At 33.9% G+C, this 22304-nt stretch overlaps 1 non-coding gene across 1 annotated transcript; it reads left to right on the plus strand.

Moving 5' to 3' along the window:
- The first annotated feature begins 20377 nt into the window (after nt 1-20377).
- Trnap-ggg (transfer RNA proline (anticodon GGG)) lies at nt 20378-20451 on the plus strand. The gene has a single exon. It is a non-coding gene; the product is annotated as a tRNA-Pro (tRNA).
- Nucleotides 20452-22304: the final 1853 nt, after the last annotated feature.

Genomic DNA, 22304 nt, shown 5'->3' on the forward strand with positions numbered 1-22304 from the left:
AGACCCTTGATTTTGACTGTTCGCAGCTCCAAAAGTCCCCATTTTACTTGTTCGCAGCCTGGTTTGCAGCTCCAAAAGACCCCATTTTACCGGTACGCCGTCAGCTCCCAAAGACCCACCTCAAAATTACGGGGGAGCATACCCACTAAAATCTTTTGATGTGCCCCCACCCGGGCTATAACACATTGATCAAACCATGTTTCCAAAAATAATGTTGTGTTTTTATCATATAAGTATGTCGGGTCATACTTAAGCTCGCTATGGACATTAAACTGACAAATTTGGTGGTGATGAAAGCATCAAATTGCCCGTTCATACCGAGCCATTTTATGGTAATTGCATTAAGGTGGAGTGAAACAAGTGTATAGCCCGTCCATTATGTGCATTGTGTACATTCAATTTTCAGGAGATTTCATGAATACTGCGGTCCTGTCCTAGATCCATTTAAGGTTTACCTACTTTTACAAAGTAATTACATTTTTTCTATCATGACTTGAAGAACAAACATAAAATGCAGTATTACCCACGGCAAAACAGGTAATACGATAGGTGCCATGTAATGGATAAATTCAGTTCAATCGCCAGAACACTACAGCGAATTTGGATATTGCTACTCTTTCATAGTTTTCAATTCATGGTTTAAAAGCGGTAAGGTCACAATTTGCCACTTGTTTAACTTGGCCAGGCCAAGTTATAAGAGACAATATTTGAATCGTTTTATTGCAATGACACTCTACGTTACCAAGGATTATATTAGTTTGAGCTTGGTGGTATGTAATGTTCAATGACCAAGTTCTTCATGTTTTTTTCGTTTGTAATTCGAGAAACACACATATCTGGACCGATCATTTTACTCGGTATCCTTGCAAGAATTGGACTATCGGAATGTAATAATTGTTTGGGTATTTTAATGATAAAATCAAGCAACAACGGACACTTTATGCATTTGAACAGTAAAACAGCTTCCATTTATGTGAGTTATAAATTTGTGAGAAGTGTGTTATTCGTCAACAACATCAGCATAAGCGTAGCTACGATAGAGTCACCAGAATGTGTTTAATGGATAGAATGTTGACGGCTAAGAGTAAAATGTAATTTAAATGAGTAAAAACAGGACGGAAGAAAATGACAAATGAGAACAAACATGTGGCTCCTCCAAAATACACCCGCAACACCCACCCCCACACACCACCCACATAAAAACGCTGGCTTCGCCGCCGAACAACGGCTATTTAGTTTTGTTTCGTTCGGGCATTTAAAACAAATAAGGTTTCCAAAAGATTCTTAGGTAGATTGTAATATCTTAATGCACATGATGTTTGCCCTTATTTAAGAAATAAAGGGTAATGCATTATCCTTTACACCCAAATAATGTGTTCGAGGCAGTAAAAATGTAAATACTGGGTGAGGCGCAGCCGAACCCATTATTTAAACGTTTTTACTGCTGAGGACACATTATTTGCGTGTAAAGGATAATGCTGCACCCTTTATTTCTATTCTATTACCAGAAAATATTGCGATTTAAAGAGAAAATATCATTCACAAATATTTGAAGTTGCTTACTTCAAGGTGGAGCGCGTACGCGTAACCAAGCGTAATGCTGTGCGTAGAATGTGTTATGGCGCTTGACCCATTATTGCAGAATAATGGGCTCGCACGTGACGCATTTTAACCAATCACAGTGCGCGATTTTGAATAATGGGTCGTAAGAGTAATAGAATATGCAATAATGTGTGGAAGCGCAATGAAAGTTGTACATTATTTAAGAATAGACAGTTTCTATTTAACTTTCTAAACCAAGGTCTAAAAAATTGTTTGATTGGTGTAACTCGATCGACCCTTAAAATAGGCCCGACACCAGACTTTTGTTCTTACTTTTTTGCAAACAAATTATTTAAAAAAATTAAAAAAACCCTAACATTAAAAAAGGAAAGAAAAAAAAAATTGCAGCTTAAAATATGTGTAAAAAAATGCCGACCGACCGACCCTATTTCTTTTTTCATATTACGCCAATCAAACAATTTTTTAGGCCTAACGTGTAATCAGTGAATGTCAATATTATGATTGGCAGCGAGAGTGCGTTTTACTCTATTGCAAGAGATCCGTGGTTCTATCCCAGTGGAAGCAAAGTTCATTCTCATTTATCTGCTCAGTTTCCGCTACTACAAATCAGATGTTGACGAGTAGCTTTCAGTTTCAGTTTCAGTTTCAGTTTATTTATTTACCATATCAACGCAAAGAAAATATATATTATACATAATGGTAGGATGACCAAAAAAAAAAAGAGCAAAGCTCGAGAAGACTTTAGCCACCCTGAAAGGTAATAACAAAATACAAAACAGTGCAAAGACAAAGACACCATTTATGTGTAGACAAAGACATTACCTACAAGTGGGACAGACATTCGCTACATGTTGGCAACAAAGGCAGATCCGTGAGTAAACCACACTCCCAGACAGTTGGTTAGGTCCATAAGGATGAACGAAACAAGCGTGCAAAATGGAAAAGCAAAAGCAGCATAACAAGAGAGCAAATGACACGAAAAGGACAGATATGTCTGGAAGTGCGGACTACATATAGATAACACTATTAAATAACATGAATAATATTCAGAGCATAAAATAATCACCACTTAATGATAATTAGACAGTAAATTCACTTTATACATTAGTTTAAATTTTTTAACTGATAAGGAATTACGAGTACATGTCTCAATAGCATTCCATAGAATGGGACCCTGTCTTCTGATCGTATTTCTGGCAAGATCAGAGACAAAATTATGAGGGCGAAACAATTCAGAAGACCTGGTACCATAATTATGAATTCTATTGACAGTAACAAAGTAATCAGAAAAATGTTCAAGAAAATGAGAATTCGTACAGAGACGCATAATACGCTTTTGTTTGCGATGAACTAAATCTAAATTGCAATTATTACGGTCGGCCCAAATTAAACTACAATACTGAATATGTGGGAGAACTAAGGTATTATATAATGAAAACAAAATGTTCACGTATAAAACGTGCTTTAGTCTGAAGAGTATGCCAGAATACTTTGAAACAATATTTGCAACTTGGACATTGTGATCTTTCCAAGTTAAACATTCATCCAAAATTAAACCAAGAATTTTGTACTTGAAACGCGAGAAATAATGTGATTATCAATGGTGATATGAATATCTGGATAATTGCGGTTACTGAACCTATTTTTAAAAATCATATAATTACTTTTGTTAACATTAAGAGATAACTTATTCGCCTTGAACCAAGTAGAAATATTCGCAAGATCGAAATTAACATTATTAATTAATTGAGTCAAATCATTGTGAGATACCAAAATATTAGTATCATCGGCATATAAAATAAAACGAGAATGTGTACCAGCAGACATTAAATCATTTATATAAATAATGAACAGTAAAGGCCCTAAAATTGAGCCTTGAGGAACCCCGCAACATATATTTAATAAAGACGAATTATGATGATTATAAGTAACAAATTGAGATCTATTTGTGAGATAACTCCTGAACCACTCGAAGGCTATACCACGAATACCGTAATTAGAAAGCTTGGAAAGAAGAATATCATGGTTTATGGTGTCAAAAGCCTTCGAGAGGTCCAGAATAACCCAATAGTATGCTTTCTCTTATCTAGATCGGAAATAATATTATCATATGCTTGAAGAATGGCCATTTCTGATGAAAAATTAGGACGGAAACCAAATTGATTTTTATGAAGTAAATCAAAGCGATGAATGAAGCTATAAAGTCTTTTATGAATTATACGTTCCAATATTTTAGAAAAAACAGGTAGGACTGAAATAGGCCTGTAATTGCCAAAGATATCATTCTCGCCACTTTTAAAGATAGGGACTACTTTAGCAATCTTGAGCTTATCGGGCACTACACCAGAACTTAACGATAAATTAAATATATGAACAAGAGGGGGTGCAATTAAATCACTAACTGATTTAACAACGTCCGGCTTTATGTCATCAAATCCACTACTAGCACTAGACTTTAAAGTTTTGCAAATGGAGAGGACTTCTGTCACGTCAGTTGGTAAGAAAAAGAGAGAACTAGAGGGGAACTGATTTCTCTCATAAAATGTTGAAAATTAATGTCTGTATGAGAAATGTTACGTGCCAAATCAGGACCAATATTAACAAAATAAAATTAAAATTATCAGCAACAATTTGAGGATCAGAAATATGAGAATCATTAATTTTGAAAAAGGAAGGAATATTTTTAGGTCCTCTATGTCGTCCCAAGATGTTATTAAGAACATTCCAAGTTTGCTTTGAATTAAACTTAGATTCTTCAAGTTTCTCAGCATAATAGCGACGCTTAGAAATTCTGATTAAAGCAGTAAGTTTATTACGATAAGTCACATAGGCAAGTTTATTAGAATCTGTGGGACGACTTACATACTTCTTATGCAGCTTTTCTTTGCGAAGGATAGATTTTAAAATCGCTGAGGTAATCCAAGGTTTACGAGGAATGCGACGACGGCTAGATTTAGTGAGGCGTTTAGACCTAATTGGAAAATGGAAATTATAAACATCAGCAAATTTATGACAAAAAGCATTATACGCATCATCAGCAGACTCAAAATCAGTGACGAAGTTCCAATCGACAAGACTTAAATTATTATGAAAGTTGTTAACTCTGGTTTGGTTGAATAGTCGAGTTGGAATTTGAATTGAATTAATGTTAGAAACAGAAGCAGACTTGGTAATTTGATAAATAGGAAAATGATCACTAACATCAGCAATGACAACACCAGATTTAATATTATGCGTAAAGACATTACTAAAAATATTATCAATTAAAGACGCTGTTGTGGGCGTGATTCTGGTAGGCCTGTCAATAAGAGGGAACATATTATGATTATAAAAAATAGAAAGGAACTCGTTAATGGTATAATTATCATTACAATGTAACAAATCAAAATTATAATCACCAGATATGTAAACATGTTTATCTTCAGAATTAACTTTAGTTAAACAATTGGTAAGATCATTTAAGAACGTATCAGTATTGGATCTATGGGCACGATAAACATTACCAACAATAATATTTTTTTACCAGGAACTGAAATTTCAATAAAAGCAGATTCGGAATGGTCCATCTCTTCACTTGGCCCTTCAATTAATTTTAAATCATTTCTAATTTTATACGAAAGTGAATTATGAACATAAATAGCAACACCACCACTTCTTCTTCCATGACGAGGCTCGTGTAGAAAAACATAATCTTCAATAGAAATAATATTAGACCCATCTTCTTTGAACCAAGTTTCGGATAATGCAATAACAGAAAAGGTATGTTTTAATCCTGAAAGAAAGGCATTAATTTGATCACAATTTTTATTAAAGCTACGAGGGTTAATATGCAAAATTGAAAAATCATCATCACAAGAAGCAGAAATGTCATCATGATCAAAAATATAAGAACAGGAATGTGAAATATCATAATGATTCAAATTATCAGAATTATTCAACATGTCATTGAAGACAAACGGATTAAATTTGAGACTTAACATTCTATTATAATCAATACTATGGTCAAAACTAAATAAAGCAAATTTAAATTCATTGTCATCAATATAATGATTAAAAGGGAAAATATCACCAGTACATTTAAAACAAAACCAACTCTCATGATTAAGATCAGAATAAACACAACGGGTGTGATAGAATGTATTACACCCATTACACAAAATATTTGGCTGGTGATGCGTGATGTTTTTGTAACAAGAATTACATTTTTTTTCATACTCAAAAGTAATTACAGAATTAATATGTATCAAATAATACAACATTTCAATAATATCAATAAAATAACATTCACTTACCATAGCTGCCAACATGTAACACAAAAAACACTCAAACAGATAGGTTTTCAAGGGTACTGGGTACGATCAATTACACATAAGGCGACGCGATCTATTGTGCCTAATTATAGCGGGCTAGGAGATTCACTATATCATTCAAAATATTTGAAGAAATCAAAGAACCCTGGGAACAAAAATCGTAGTGTAATTCACGACATACACAATTTCTTTTAATGATAAAAATAATTTTGTAATCGATCAAAAAACAAACCAATATTTTGAGCCAGTGACCCTCAAAAAGACCCCCAAATAGGATCGTATAGAGCCAAAAAATATTTTATTCCAATAACACTTTCAAACATGTCAAATTATGCGTCTGACCCCGCGGATCCCAGAAATGGAATTCTTGTGCGTGCACGACCCATCGTTTTGGGGCACCAAATTTCACAGGTCGATTTGCTTGTTGTGTATGGGTCAAAATTCTAAGTTGCTCCGATTTTCGTAAAAATTAAGGCAAATTGTTTGTCTCGCTCAGAGATGTCAGAAAAGGTCAGTTTGCACTATCTGCGATGTCTAGTTAGCCTACGTTATACAGTCAAACGATTAGGATTTCATAGGATTTAATGGAATTTGTATTTATTTATCATTATATCTTCTAAACCTGATATCGCAGATAGTAAAAGCAATTCTTTTCATGAATCCCTTGAACTTGAGGAACATGCCAATTGACATTGGACTGTAGAACATCATGTATAGCTTGGTAACTATTATGTCCTACATGCAAAGATGTTACATTTTTGTAAACCTTAGACCCAGACAAATAATTTGACATGTTTTCAGTGAATTTAGAGCATTTTTGATTTTTACCTCATGTAGTGAGTTTGGGGGTCTTTTAAGGATCAGGATGTACTAATATAGCTTGAAAGACAAAATGTTTGAATTCAGCATACCCGAATTAACCAAAACATTTTGATTGCCAGCATTTACGCGAACTTGCCACTAGATCCTTAATTAAGCACATATTTCCAATATAGGACCAGTCTAGAAACCGAGTCCATGCATGAAATGGATTGGAAGCTGTCAGTCTGTGTTATCAGAGGTAGTTCAGCAATAGAAGTTGATTAATTAGTTCTATTGGTTTCTTTCTTGAACCATTAATGTGTCGACAATACAGCTCTTTGGGTCAACCTGTAGAATTACTACAGTTATGCAATAAAAAGTTTTTTGACTATATATCTAACGGACTTTATTACTTTGAAATTAAAGGGAAATTCATACCGTCGTTTAATTTTGACGCGTTTTGTGTACGTTTAGTAAATTATAGCTGCCATCATGTACAGAAAATTAGTTTTGTATACTTTTCACTTTTTTGTTGTGAAATTGTGAAAATCTTGGTGTGAACCCCTCTAAAGCTTTAATTACATTTGTATTATCTCCTCAAAGTTGAAATATATTACGCTTGCAAGACGAATGTATAGGTGTATGAAAATCAACTGAACAGTCAAATTAACCGGAATTTAAGGAGATGAAGTCGTAGTCAACAATAGCGTCAACATCTCGACTCGCCGCACATCACTCTTTATTTTTTAGTAGAACAGGAATTTCCACAAGGCGTCGGTGGATCTCTAAATATAACAGAGGAGCCCGTGGCAAGATCCGTTGGAGGTTCACATTGCATCCGATTTCAAAGGAAATGAATATAATTGGTCACCGGTGGTCAAATGAGGCAGTCTATGTGTACGTAATGCTGTTGTCCATGTTCGTGGTCACCTAGAAATCCATCATAAGTTGATGACTTACTTAATAGGTCAAGTATGTAAAGGTAGAATAATTATTGAAACCTCCATTTTGGGGTCAGAGTCAAAAGGCCCTAAGTACAAAATCGACATGTATTGATACATGCGTTTTTGTACTCAAGGTCTTCTGAATCTCAAACATTTAATGCATATTCAACAACTCTTCCTATACCTTTGTACAGGAGCCAACCGTTGTTAATCCGTGATGAACCAACACTTTTGCTGTAGCGTATACGCGAACGCGAGCGAGACTACGCGTTACGCGAGAGCGCGTAAAATTCGTCATGCCTGGAACCTTTGTGCGTATGCCAGCTTACAAGTTGAATTCAGTATTTATCAGGAAGCGGCTAAACATTGCCGTTTTATTCTGTAGTTTTATTGCTGATATCAAAAGAGAAATCATCAAAGTTTTTGTAAGGCTTAGTGGCAATGATGAACTGACATTCCTCGTATAATAATTTAGAATTATATGATTTTTAGCTTCTTTTCGTTGTTGAAAGGATTCAATCATGTTTCACCGTTGTTCATCACCGATTAACAACTCGCGTCCAACGCGTCTGCGTGTGGTTACTTCGCTCGGGCAGCTAAAGCTGCCCTCGCGAAGTAAACCACTCAGACGACGCGGACGCATCGTTGTTAATCGGTGATGAACAACGGTGAAACATGATTGAATCCCTAAGTGTAGCATTTAGGGTTTTACATTTTCGTTGAAACTTTCTGTGGCTATGGCTATACATTCAAAAGGTGCCCAGTGTTGTAATGATTATTTTTGGTACCAAAAGCTCATTTTTGCCAAAATACACTTATGGCTATTTGGCTCTGATCCCTCGAGATTGTATATTTAATATATGTTATGACTGGGTTAAAGTGTCCCTCATCGTGTAATAATGAAATAAATATTAGGATTATAATTGATGCAATGTACATTGATTAAGCTGTATCAACATATTTTTTTTGTAACATTTTTAATAAATTTAAAGACTATTATTAAAATTTTATTTCATGGCTATTAAATAATTTGTTGCTCTTGAAATTTAATAATGATACATCTAAGCAGGGGTGTATTGGCTTTACAGTTTACCCATTTGTATTTTTGATTTGTTTAAAAAATATAAAATTATCTGTTACTTTATCTCAAAAACAATCTTGTCAACAAACGAATAATTTGGGTGGATCGAACAAACCGGTCTCTGCCATCAGAAGCTACGACACTCTTGTCAAATTATATATTTGCTAAGAAATATAATGCTTATAAGCCGATAAGTGTCTTTGTAGCAAAAAATAGCTCGCGATCCAAAATAACCTGCAAAGTTATGATATATGACTGTCAATTTCCATGACGATGGTTGTCAACTTTTGTGAAACCTGTAAGGCACAGCCCTGTCAGATAAAATTAGCCACGCAGTAAAAGCTTTGAATAAAAGATAATGTATTTTTAAATGTATATCGTTCAGACGCTTAAAAGACAATTGATTGTTGGGAAAGGGGAAGGTTGGAAGAGGGTCTGAAGGGTGTTGATTGATTAATGCTAGACATAGAAAAGTGCATTAATGTCATGTCAATACATCGGAGTTGCGAGTAATGTCTCAATCAGGGTCCCAATTACTATTATTGATTACATACTATTAGTAAATTAAAAATAACATAAAATATAATTAGTGAATTTAACAAATGTTAGGGATTATAAAAAAAAATTAAGATTTAGAATATGAAATGAATGAAATAAACATACGTAACACAAAATTAAAGTGGTTTAAAGTGAATGATAAAACGGGAATTCATGCAGTTACTTAACACATAGTAAGTTAATTAACACTTTGTATACCTAAAACTGTCGACATTTATATAGTTACCGATTTGGTAGAATCTACTGGATCTATTTGACCTTTTAAATATGTTGTTACGAAGCTCAATTAAACCAATTTGCCAATTTAGTCAACAATTAGAGACGGCATTCGGCAAAGCTTGTTATTGTTGTTACAGTAACCTAAATACGAAAACAATGTGTTTAATAAGATTCAACCTATTTACCTCAGACAATTCAAACCTATATTGATACATGTAAGAACTAGTTTTCCGAGAGATAATATTTTTGGGCATCTAAAATCTGGGTCAGTAATTATCTTTGACTAAACCCATACTGATGTTATCTACAATCTACTTTCTGATTTAGATGTGTATATTGGGAAATACAACATCTGTTGCGTTGAATGGTAACACGGGATTCTGGTTATTCTGTTCTCTGGAGTACATCATCACATGTTAACTTGATTATATAGATAATACGGGACGATATCATCACTTGCTTCTAAACATGGCGTGCTTTAGAAAAATGTTGTTATTGTTCTAAAATTTCCAATTCAAGGTTTGGTATACCGACAAAGCATCTTATTATTTTCCATTGATAAACTAGCCATTATAAGTAAAACATTTGTTACGCCTGGATATATTAAAGGAGTATTTCGTGATCCTAGTATCCTCTTTTTATGACATTTTTCAGTACATATCCACGAAAAAAACCTATTCCCAAAATGTCAGTTGATTCCGATTTTGCGTAAACTTGCGAGTTATGCATGATTATGTGTATTACACTGCTCCATAGACAATGTGTTGTAATTTCATTCTGGTATACCAGAACGAAATTCAAATTTCACGATATCTTTGCTAAACAAATTAATCTGCAAGATATATTTTGAAAATAAACATTATGTAGCCAGAGGTTTCCAGTAGTATAAAAATTTCAACTTTTTTTGAGAAAGGCTGTGGATCAGGAAATGCCCTTTTAATTCAAACACAATTGAATATATGAATACAAAACCCACCCAAGTCCATACTTTGGCCAAATTGAGTTAAGCATGGAAAATTGTTTCTATACATAGGCCTGTCATATGGATGAAAGAACAACTCAAATACATCATCTGTGTCTATTGAGCATGTGAAAAATAGCATGTATGAAAGAATCCCCCAATTCCATGATTTGAGTCTTGTAACACGTTCATTGAAATCCAGTATGTATAAAAGTCCACTTGTAAAACATTTATTGCTGGAGAGTGACTTTTGAAAAAAAAGTTTAATAAAGGAAAGTGTGTGTTTTTATTACATGGCAGAATGCTTAACAACATTATACATACCGTTGTGCTTTATTTTGTATTATCTTACTAGTGGTAATCTCATTCTAACATTGTTGTCTTTGTATATGATTCAAAAAACCACCCAAGTCAAAAATTTAAAATGAACCCCACGAAGTCCCTGAAATGCTAATCGTCATACCTAATACATGTTAATCCACTTATTTGCACGTAAAACTTACCATATTGACCAGGTAAATCTAACTGAAGGAATTAAAATGATACACAGGTTTTTCTCTCAAAATTGCTTCCCATGGACTTGGGTGGGTTTTGTATTCATGTATTCAATTGTGATGTGTGACACTAAATCATAGCAACATAGTATAACATACGATTGTTGGATTTCAGGAGTAATTTTCTCTAATTTGGCCATTTAATTTTAAAAAACCCGCAGTGTATAATAGAACATTGATCTGACCAGTATCTCTAAGCAACATATTAAAAGGTGTAAAAATAAAATAGGGATGAAGATGTTAATTTGTATAAAACAAACACGCCCGTAAATTTATACAGGGATCAAATGTCAAAATTGAGTGAATCTGGGTAAAATCCGTTCCATAAGTGTATTTCTCTCATTATTAGGAGTAAGAACAAATACGCTACAGTTTAACCGACGTACAAGAATTATTCTTCAGTAATATGCTGAGAGGTCAAAAGTCAAATTTTGGTCTTCACAAGGGTAAACAATCAACGATGCTCCGATTATGACAACAATTTGTACCAAATTGTTCCGCTTGGAAAAGCATTTAAAAAAATATTATTTTGTCCTTATAGGTGTTTTGCTACAGTCAAAACCAAGTGATTCATGTTAATCTTGACTTATCTTGTAATATCAAAATAAATACACACATTCCTCATATAATGTCGCTAATTATATTGCATCCATAAGGCTAAATATGTTATGTCTCCTGCGCTCTTGCTGTTATATCAATATTTTGAAGACAATTTACTTGATTTTATTTTACACGTTCAAATGAACAAACGATTTTATGCTCTGCACTTTTCAACACTCGCAAATGATATATCTTAATTAAAAATTACGTTTTAAGAAAATCTTCAAATTACAAAAAATCTTCAGAAAAAAAATCCGCATTCGTTTTTAAACTGGTAAGGGCTGCTTTGAGACGAGACATAGCTTTTTTTAGTCTAAAAAATTAAAACAAACATTTTCTCTCTCTTCAGAATCCCGGATTAGCCTATTTATTTGTTTTGGCTTTATGAATTTACGTAGAGAAGCTGTGTCGAGATTATATACAATAAAAATACTATAGTTTGATCAGCTCGTAATCGGCGGGCCTTATAGCATCGCGGATTAATATCAATATGTTTTATTTTGAGAATTTCATTTTAACATCTCGCCAGAAACATCGCAAATTATTAATTGAAGGCCTATACTTTGTCTACTTTATTTACCACACACAATAGACCACACAGGTCACCTATATCTCTCTAAACGTGTGTCTACTTTTCGACGTAGTGTTAAAAGCCTAACAATTCCCGCCGATTACGAGCTGATCAAAGTATAGACTCTTGGTTTCATTTATTAATACATGGATCAACTATAATAATGTATATCAAATTCTATCATGAGACATGTTTTGAGATCAAAAGTTTCTAATCATATAACATACACAGTGCAATCTACTTTGGTCATGGCTGTATGGCTTAAACTCCTATGGACTATACTAAACGCTTATTGTCACATCAACCCTAGCAACGTTGTAATATAAACGTCTTATTCATTTACCCACAATTCAAGATAGTAGCACACCGTACCCTCTTCCAGCAGTGCTATAATTTCCCATATTAAAATTTTACAATGCAATATGACCTGTGCATCTGGTCTTTCTAAGAGAACTTTCAATAAGAGATCATTTTAATTTCAGTAGTAAGTGACAACAGATATGTAGCATACTTGACCGATGACAGAATAGTGAGACAGATTAACATTGTAAACGTGGGTGGGTTCAAAACCAGTACCTTTATTTTGGATTTGCATGCAAACAACTAGCTACTCAGACCTTCACCTGACATACAGATCTGGACCAGGTTACTGTATTCTGCTAAAGAGAACATTTCAATTATAGTAATAACAGACATATGACATACTTTACGGATAAGAGATTGTTGAGACAGATTGACATTGTAAACAGAGGTGGGTTCAAAACCAAATAATTTATTGAGGATTTGCATATGAAGACCTTCACCTTCTTACAGAACTGAAGCAGGTTATTCTTGTTAAGCGACCACTTGCACCTTTTAATGAAAGTAGAAGAAAATTCGCGGCTCACGCCGCTCATACTCTGACTACTACTAAGATAATCAATAACATAATCTTTGATTTGACTGATCTTTGAAACGTCACAATGTGAAGGACCTAGCTGGTTAAGATACTCGTTAATAGTTTGGTTTTCAAAGACAAGTACTCTAACCTTCACCTTACTTGAAATTGTGAAACAGATGAAAGAAATGAAGAAAGAAGGATAGAAAGAACTTGGAAAAGGGAAGAAAAAAGAAAGACAGAAACAAGGAAAGAGGGGAAGAAAGAAAGAAAGAGAGAAAGACTAAAAGAAATATAGGAAAGAGAAGGAAGAAAGAAAGACATCAGAATGAAAGGAAGAAGGAAGGAAAGACAGAAAGGAAAGAAGGAAAGAAAGGAAAGAAAGAAAAAAGATAGAAAGCAAGAAAAAAGAAAGGAAGGAAAGACAAAAAAGGAAATAAAGAAAGAAAGAAAGTAAGGTAAAAAAAAAGTAAGGAAGCACAGAAAACAGAAAAACCAGAACGCAAGAATAGAAGGAACGAAAGAATGGAACTTAAAAAAAGGATAGGCAAGAATATTACTAGTATCAGCAGTCAAGGTTGTCACACAACCCTAATCGGTCAAACGCAGCCTATAAATCTAAGCACATACAATGACCATGTACCTTGCTCCCTCAGACCATAGCCTCAGACCCAATCAATTAATGACCCAATTATCTGCTGTGTCCCCACATGTAGGTCAACTCTTGTGTGAAAGGTAAAGGAATTGCAGTTGGTGACAGGTTTATTGATAAACACATTGGAGTTGATGATAAGTTTAAAACCAAGACACATGGCCATAAAAGCACACCTCCTGCCACACCACATTTCGCCAAAATACATTCTAGAAACGCTTGCTGTTAGAATAAGAAAATTTTTAATGCTAATTTATTGCACATTCTAGGGAAGCGTGGTTACCTTTTAAAATAACCGAGTGAGAGGGTTTTCAAGAAAAAATTTTTCCTGTCAAAACTGAAGCATCCTCTGTATAAAAGAAAATATGAATATTAACTGCACATCATATATAACGATTCGTGATACCCAATTATGGCGCATTTGATGCCGTTTAAGAGGCAGAGAATTTTATTTCAATTTTATATACGCCAAATTTTTTTTTTAATTGAGCAAGAATAAGGATAGAAAAAACGTTGAAAATCCTATGTGAATATTACATTAGACCCGGCAAAAGATTACTGTTTCGTTTTTATGGTAATCTAATCTTTTATTTCCTGAAAAAACATTTGGGGTCTAAAATGGAATTTTTATGTAATTGATAAAAACATCGAACGTGTATACAAGAAAAATGGTAGGTTCCTCTGTCGTATTTTACTGACCATGGAAATGTACTGACACCGTGAGAGCACGTGTCAAAATCGATATCATGTATTGTCCATATAGACGCGCATTTATCATGTTTATGGTCGGATTAACAACAATTGAGCGCTATTAATACACATTAATGTATTTAGGCAAATAAAATTCCAAAATATGGTACGTTTTCTGCTTTTGCTTGTCACGTGGTATGCCTATATTGAAGTTGAGATTATATCTTCAAATAAGTTTCAAATGAATTCCATGAAGACAAGTGGTCGAGTGGTCTAAGGCGCTAGGCTCATAGAGTATTATAAGCGGCGGCGTGAGTTCGAACCCTGCCTCTGCCAAATTTTAAAAGAAGCAAAATTTAAATTTTACTTTTTTAAATTTCATATTGGGGAAATGTGACTGGGAGAATTTATGTATGGCGTGGAGTGGTGTGACCTCCTGCTTATAAGAGCATTTCAGTGGGTGCTACTAGTTTGTAAGAATATTCGCGGCTCACGCCGCTCATACTCTTACTACTACTAAGATATAGGTTAATCATTTTAGTAGTTTCTTAGGTAATTAAATCGTGTCAGCTTTTAAAGTCAACTAGTCGACTTAAAAACACCGCACAAATATTCTTTAAATGATGTTTAAAACATCTTTGAAAATATTTTTGCAAAATATGATGTCGATATCTAAATACCAATTATGGTAGAATATTTGGCAGCAGGTTTTCAAAGAATGTTTTTAATGTTATAAAAACGTTGCATTCCCCTTTTATACTGTTTATATATCCCGACATTTACACGTTTTCTGTCAACCCTTTCTAACCTTTTTTGAATAATTACAAAAACGTTTTGTGTTTGCTGAATCAAGAACTCCACAAAACAAATATCGTTTGTTACGCTTCCTTATAGATTTGTCCATATATATCCCACCACCTCGCTTGTAGGTTTCATGATCTCTTTCTTAAGGTAATGCACTATTTTAAAGTGTTGCGATTTGGTACTTCACAACATCTTGCGAATGGTAGTGAGCTTTGGCAAAAATTGCATCACTCATTTCCTTGCGAGCGCGTAGAAGAATTAAAATATCACAGAAATACTTTTGTAGGTCCTGTGGTTCTTGAGTTATGTTGTAAAGAGGGCTGAAACAACAACACTTTTGTAAAATGTACATAACTCATTAACAACAATAAATTAAGCAAGTTTTCAAAGTATATGATTTGTAGAATGAATTTTTGCAAAACATCAAAGTGTTATTTTTCAATAATATATTTATTTAGACAATAAAAATCGATTTTTATGGCTGCTTCGACCAACAATACCGCATCTACCCTTATGTCAATTCTTCTCAATGTGTCTATTATGTTGTTTTTGGTTTGCCATTTTGTCATATGCCTTCATGTTGTTGTTCCTTTTAATGTTCCCTCGTATCAATTTCGCAACCACAGTTGTTATATCTTTGTCTCTATTTTCTTTCTTACGACGTACTAATGACAAATTGATGAATTTTATGACTGATTCTCTCAACAAAAAGTACATGCGCAAGCTTTGGGTTAAGCCTTTTTCAGAATGAGCTTATTGATCTTGACGAGTGTCACATGACGAGTTGTTGTCAACAAAGTCATGTGACAATATGTTATTGTAGATTCTTGATTAATAACAAGTTGTTCAAGAAGCGAGAATTAAAATAGTTATAACCAACAATATTTGAAATTCGGGACATAAGATCAAACATGTGATCCCGTGATGCTGATACTTACTAACAGCCCCTTAATAATTTACTCCTTTAAATAAAACAAAATGGAACTCTTGCCTCAATGCACGTAAAAGTGGTTCCCGCTATTTTTGATGACGTTAAATGCTGCCAGCAACTTGAGACATTGACTATAATATTGAGCAGTTTTAGTTACAGATAGGACCTATCAAGCGTTTGTATCTAATTTTAAAGCCTGCACTCTAAGTTCGAACTTTTAATTTTTTGAAATAGAATCCCTAATATTCATTTTGATTAGGTTATTTGACCCAGCAATCTTATCAAAATGATTAGCTTCCGTTTTAATTCATCAAGTAACTATTCATATTGAAAAGATCTTTAACCCATTATTTGACAAGATTATTCATTTCATTTTGACAGAATCATGATGTCTGGAGAGTCGATCAATAATACAGCAAATAGTCTCTTTTGAGAATGTTACATGCGTATGATGACTCAATTTAATCTTAACTTTGTCAAAGTACCCTGTTGCTTCCAATATCATAACATTTATTAATCTTTTAGAAATTCTATCAGGGTCTGAAACACTTTGGATTGCAGTAATCAACATTAATACTTCAAGGGCATGGTTTATATAAAAAAAAAAGTGTTATTGCGATAACAAAACAAATACTTCGATGCAATTATATACTGCCATTTTAATAAAAAAGCCATCAAAATACATAATGTTGACTTGAATTTGTATATCCTCACGTATAACAATCCGTGGATAGAGGGCAGCTCCCAAAATAATGTTAGTTCCAACAACCACTCCTTTTCTCATAACTGTCATGAAAAAACTTGTAAAAATTATCAAATTGAGCTACCCAGGGCACATCACAAGTGTTTATCAGGTACAAATTCAGTTGACTGGAAATAATGCTTTAAAAATCCTTAAAAAACACGTCCGCACCTCATACTAACGCGTGTTGCTAGATATGTATGTTAACAAATCTTCTCATCTGAAGTAACATTTAAACCGCAATCTATTGAGGCAAATACTTGCGAAGTGAATCACCTCGACAGGTTATTACGTGTTATTGGAACATTTGTTAAATATCAAGGTTGGGAGTCCGACCAGCCAGTGAAATCTGCAAACAGAGACATTGAAGGTTTGAGAATAGTTCTTCAGGTGTGCAATGGGCGGATATCAAGCCATGTATGATATAGGTTAAAATATTTTTGTCTGAAGGCTACAAATTTCTTGATCAAGTTTGTTTTAAACTTTTGGTCCATTTCCAATTTAAGATATTGCGCAATAATGAACATATTTAGTTTAATTCCTTTGCTTGCATCAACAGATGAAATTGTAAGTATTTTTTATAGAGGCTTAAACATGTTAAATAGCATTTGATTCAAAATGAATTCACATTACACATCTGATTTCAAATCCATCACAGGCTTTCAGCGCCTTCCATTGTAGCAATATTGCTCTGGACTGGAAACATAATTTTAACTCTATAACCTGCCAAGGGTATTCGATTTGTCTCGCATGTGTTAATGCGGTTTAAATGTTACTTCGAATACTTGTTAAGTCACATACCTATTAATGAAGGTTATCTAGAGGCAAACACACACTATATAAATACGATTCTTAACGATATGTTATTTATCTTTTTGCTGGGAAGGCTGATATATTCGAAAAAGAAAGTCTTAAAGCGACGAATGGATATCTTAACAAATTAATGCCAGTATATAGATAATACATATGGTAAAGATAAGTACAAGTATCAATGGCTATATTGTAAGCATGTAACTTGTCTTCGCAATAATTTGATACACTCTTTTCAAATCATTCCTTTGAAACCTGATTATTGCAATCTAATATCTTATATCCTTATACAATTTCTCCATGATATACACAAAAGTTGAGATGAACATCAAGTCATAATACTCAGGTACCATTTTCAACCGAGTCAATTTCACATTCAAATAAATGTCATATTGATCGCCTAACTAGATAACCTGATATTCCAAAAGCCTTTACCTAGATACTAAAAATAACCTTTCGTATGTGCACTTTGAATGATTAAAACAATGAAGACTCAACCCACAAGAATTAATGCAGTCTTTTGTTTTCTTAAAATCAACATCTCCCTATCGCTTTTGTCAGAACTTGTACAGCACTCGTCTTCAGACCCGCACAAACGCACCTCTGAGATGTTACCACTTTTCCTCGGTTATTTGATGTGATCATGTAGTAATGATTCCAATAGAATAGAATATAAATTTCAATTTCAGACCTTTACAATACCATCAGCTATTACACTAATATAAACTATTTTTAACTAAGATTTCTGTAATCAAATTTTTCATCTCTATCTGCCCTTTGTGGCCATTTCTTATTCTATAAACTGTATATTTGTGCGAACGTTGAGGGCATATTTACATAAATTTCAAATTTAATTTAGCCCAATAATATGAGTTATTTTCTTATTTCATGATAAAAGGTAGTTTTAAAATATCCTTGATATATGTTATTCATTTTTATGATGTTTTACCGACATTATTCAAGTGTCTGCCTCTTGTAAAGATGCAAACAATATTTAACATAAATAGCGCCATCAGTGTACAACTTTGTTTAAAAATGAATACAGTCGTACATGCCAACAAACAATCGTGTTCACAAATGGGTGCGCTTTAACTTGACTTTCTAATTATCACTTATTACCATGCGTAATATGCGCCATTAGGCGAATCTGTACAACAATGTAATACGATGATGACATTTGTATTCAACAACATCATTTAGGTAAAACCAGGTCTTTTTTAGCAATACAAAGGATAAAGCATTGTGCATACATACAGGGTGACCCAGAAAAAAACAACCGTGCGAATGAATTTGGACGTAAGTCAAGAAATAGACACCAGAATCCAATAATTTAAAAATCCGCGTGTAGCCCATCTTATTTTGCATCTTATACGCTAATTTGATTGGAATCGGTTGACTGATTACGAAGAATTGAGCGATTACATAACGCATGCGTCAATTTACTTCATTCCAAGTTTGAAAGAAAGATCAATGCGCACTAGTGGTTAACTGTCAATGGTCTGTTCGGTGAAATCCTAGGAAGCGGTGAGTGAGTATGAAAAAAGCGCCTGTTGATCAAATTTGGATGCGCGCATTATGTAATCGTTAATTTCTTCGCAACCAGTCAACCGAATAAAATAAAATTTTCGCATGTGATACACAATAAAAAAAGGTTTTTTTTATTTTGATGTCTATTTCTGGACTTATACATTCAATTGTATTAACTCGGTATTTTTTTCTGGAACACCCTGTACAGTAATGTATATTAATATCCATAACTATCTGCCAAACCTCCTATGAGACATTATCCATTTACAAATGAAATAATATTCAGGATTGAGGAATTGATTCTTGAAAGTATAATATTTGAAATGTGAAAAGAAGCGAAATTCTCATAAATTAGAGCAATTATCTGTTGTTATGATTCTATCACAGCAAAATTATTGTCTTTACCAAACTCAAAATAATATTATCCAAGCTCTTCTAGTTTCGGCCAATATTGCAAGTGACATTATACATGTTACATGTATTATATATAAAGGAGATATTACGACAACGATTACTATCATATGTTGTAGGTTACGCTGTGTTACATTTCAATGATTGTTCTCGACGATTGGGAGTAACTGAAATATTTAAAGTTAATTCTGCCCTGGAGCGAGCATATAGACAGCAGCGCGATCAACTTCTATTAAGTTAAAATAACATCCACAATAAGATTATTATTTCGTTTCAGCAAAAAATGACTGAGGAAAAAGTCCTTCAAGTTAAATTCGCGTATCTGAATAATGTCAAAGAAAATGGGGCCAATAGACTTGTTTCTTGCGATACAAATCCAACACGAGCAACAAGCCCAATACTTTTTTTTTCTTCGGATTGACGACTTATTTCTTACCTGCATTATATTAAAAGCATTACGAACTTACCCTTTTCGTCGAAACGTGTTTTGTAGCATTAGTTTAACCAAAAAGTACAGTTAACCCGAGGTGAAGATTTCAATTGCGTTTGCAGTAGATTATAGTGTGCTGCATTATGAGTGACTGATCTTGACGGTAGTAAATTATTGAAGCTTTTCGTGTCTTTTTAATACCACCCTAGAGAGATAAACGTTCAGCTTTCTTTGAGATTCACAGTATAATACAGTACGCCCACGGTTCGTCATTCACTAGGATCCCCAACATACGCATCTATAAGGGGAACAGTTCTTAAACATCACTGCTCTTCTCCATCTGACTTATTAGCTCAGTTGGTAGAGCATCGGTCCGGGGGTCCGAAGGTCCCAGGTTCAAATCCTGGATAGTCAGTGAATTTTTTTCACAGGCTGTCATTTATGTATGTGTTGACTTGTGTTAAAAACCTTTCTCATATTTAATTTACCACATTGATTAAACTTTATTTCTCCGAATAGAATGTTTGGAATTTAGTAACTAAAATACTAACTGCATTCTGCATTATGTATTTATTTATTTATTTACGGGTCCTATGTCTATTTATTTATTTGTTTATTTACTGACATTTGAATAACATCGTACATTAGATAAATATCAGTATTGATTTATTATATTCAACAATATCAAGGACTACTATCAAACCTCTCACATCAAATAGCTAGTTGGCTTAGTAGTAATGCATTGAGTTTCAGAACCGCGAGGTCCCGGGTTCGATTCCCAGCTCTATATATGTTTGCTGGGTTGTGGCGGTTGTGGTGTATGTAATTTGTGTTGGTGTACTGCGATGTGAAATTCTGTGTTACCATTGATGGACACAGTAGATTTTTTTTTGGGGGGGGGGCATGGTGGTGAAATTGAACTTCAGGGGAGTCTGGTGCAAAATCAACCAATTCTGTACACATTTGGGGCAAAAACTGGAAATCGTTATCATTTTGCAGGTTTTGCCTTACCACGGGGGGGGGGGGGGGATATGGGGGCACAAAACATACACAACCCCCCTTGTGAGGCCATGGACATGGATGTCACCATTATTTCACAAATACAAAACGTACGAAATTAAATATTTCCGTCAAAGTTGTCAGATCTTATTATGTCTAGCAGGCATTAAATCCCCTGATTCTGCAACCTGAATTTGAAAGATATTTCCACCAAAAACATTGTATTGTGCTATTTAGCCTATTTACCCTATACTGCACAACTTTCTCAGGCAAGAGAGTAAAAATGCCAAAGATTTTTTAATAACATTTAGTATGTGGATTTTTGTGACTTTTGTGACTTTTATCTTTACTTTTCGCAACCTCCCCCATACTGTGATTTACCATTGTGAAGGCGTATGTTTGTGTTTTTTTGCATAGATTTTATAGATCTAGGACTCTCTAAAGTATACATAAAATGCATATTCATATACTAGATATGCTGTTTGTCCCATGTAATTCTGTTTTTAGATAAGGTGATTCGAATGTCACATCAACTTTAGCATAAGTAGAGACAGGTCTTGTTTGTATTTAGGCCAAGTATCTGATATCAAATTGCATAAGTTACCTTCCGTTATAAATATGGAGACCTCCTCTTAGAATCACGAGCTAAGAATATAATTTTATGTCTATTGACATTTTACATACTCGATATGCTTGTATTCGGCAATCACGTTTGTTTAAGCAACAACCATTGACAGTTCTAGTTAATAATTTTAATGTGTCATTAACTACTAAAGTCTCGTATCACTCAAGCTCAAAAACGTCAATATTTGTTCGACTATTTGAAATATTGAAGTTGAAGTTGAACTGATTGAGGAAATGCTTATTTGTGTAAGTATCCGTGCGTAGCCTCAGTGATAATAAGAGGCACATTATACATCACTTCAAAAGCGATTGGTTTTCAACAAGGAGCCACTTTATACACATTAAAGGCTTAGATATTACCACATCAAAATGGACTCAATAAGAGAAGCCAAAAGTTTACTCTAAAAAGCTCCTTACCTCAACTTAAACGTTCAAATATTGCATACCATTATGCAACTTTTATTTAGATTGACAACACATAAATCAAATTAGAATGAAAGAAAGTTAACATGAAAGACAGAAATAAAGAAAAAACATGACCTTGGTATAATGATTCCAACATATTCAAACAGAAACTGTTTCAATCTCCCATCAACAGTTGTTTAACTTTTGTTTGTCTGTCATCGGGAAGTTACAAGGTGAGTC

The sequence above is a fragment of the Amphiura filiformis genome, chromosome 18 (assembly GCF_039555335.1).
Source record: "Amphiura filiformis chromosome 18, Afil_fr2py, whole genome shotgun sequence".
Classification (NCBI taxonomy): Eukaryota; Metazoa; Echinodermata; class Ophiuroidea; order Amphilepidida; family Amphiuridae; genus Amphiura; species Amphiura filiformis.